The sequence below is a fragment of the Cyprinodon variegatus genome, unplaced genomic scaffold, assembly GCF_000732505.1.
Source record: "Cyprinodon variegatus isolate N-32 unplaced genomic scaffold, C_variegatus-1.0 Scaffold148, whole genome shotgun sequence".
Classification (NCBI taxonomy): Eukaryota; Metazoa; Chordata; class Actinopteri; order Cyprinodontiformes; family Cyprinodontidae; genus Cyprinodon; species Cyprinodon variegatus.
Window position 1 is genome coordinate 1,212,212 of NW_015150601.1, and position 1,651 is coordinate 1,213,862.

Sequence of the window (1,651 nt, forward strand, 5' to 3'; positions counted from 1 at the left end):
ATAGTGAAAAAAGGTAAGTGACTCACTCATATTATCTCCTGTCAGATGATCCTGGTCACTAACCTGTGTTTTACCCTCCAGAGTCAGTGGATGGATTGCGCCCCGCCCCTGCAGTCGCTGCAGGTCCGCAGCTCCACAGTTCGGCACTTTTATTCTGTTCTGTTTCAATTCTCTGTTGATAAACATTTTAAACTTTCCTACAGGCTGTTTCACCTCGAATACTGGGTCCATCTGTCCCCTTTTAAGATGCCTGGATTGTGTAATGAAGATTATTTCCCCCTGGGTTCATTCAAGTATTTCTGATTCTGAAAATGTTGTTCAAACTGGTACTGAGCGTTCCTGAATTGGATATCAAAGGAGAACAGTCTGGCTGTACAATCTTTCAAAATGATCTTCCAGTGCCTCACTCTGGTTGTCTCCTTTTTTTTTTTTTTTTTTTTTTCAGAAAATGACTGCGTCTAACTGGTGTTTTAGAAGTTGTCTGTTTTGCATGTTGCTTTTGTTCACTTTGCTAGTATAAAAAACCTTTTCTGTGTATACATCATGACAACGTCAAATGACAGAACGTAGAACATTGCACATGCGTGTAATTGGTAAACGAGCTGAAGCAATGGAGGGGAAAGTCCAAGATGTACAGTATGAAATAGTGTAAAGAAAAAATGTCTATGAGGGATACGACTTGAATGTTGCTTGGTGTGTATAGTGTAAATGTTGCTTTCAAATAACCTGTTTCACTGAACCTGGAGCTAAAGTCAAGTCAGCTTTTATTGTCACTTTCTTTATATGCACAAGACATACAAGGGAAATGAAATTACGTTTTCTCTCTAGAAATATACAAGACTGACATTTACAGACTGACAAAGTGCGGGACATGACAGATAACAGTGATAGACTGGTAACAATAAGTGGTCAATAAATACAGTACAAAGAACATATGACATTTAACATTAACGTTCAATGTTTAACATTGAACATGTAAAAGAAGATAAGATAAATATAGAGTATAAAGCTGCAGAGGCTTTCAGCTGTTTCTGCAAATTTGACTGATGCATGAGTGCACATCCTTACTAACAGTCATGCTAGTGATAGCGGTGCTATGTTGAGTTTGCAGGCTAAGTACTAACCACAATATACATTGATTGATTGATAAAAGCAGAGCGAGGAAGCATTTTTCTGTCACAGCTGCAACAATCCAGATTCAATGCCAGATTAACTGGTCTCATCAACAATTAGCTAGAATGAATCCAATGAAAAGGTTATACGATATGATTTATCTATTTATTTTATTGAAATACTTTTTAACTTAATGCTTTTTACTGTTTTTGTTTGGTAGGAAAATATGTTTTGTGAAATCAGAATTCTGCCAAACATAATAAATACTCATATGAGCCGTGTTTTTTAAAACACATCTACTTAAAACTACTCTGCAAATGCCTTTTTAATGTTTTGTGTGCACAGATTCAATTCTATGAACCCCCCAATATGTCACAACCAAGTGTTCATGCTCCTCTTGATTTTAATGCACCTGAAGATTCTCTTCTACTCTCTTGTGGACCTGTTTCTGTGTAACCTGAATCCGCCAGATGGATTTGCTCCGCATATCCATCTGGAAATCTTCGGTTGAAGTAATTTTTGGAAGGGGCGAAAATAC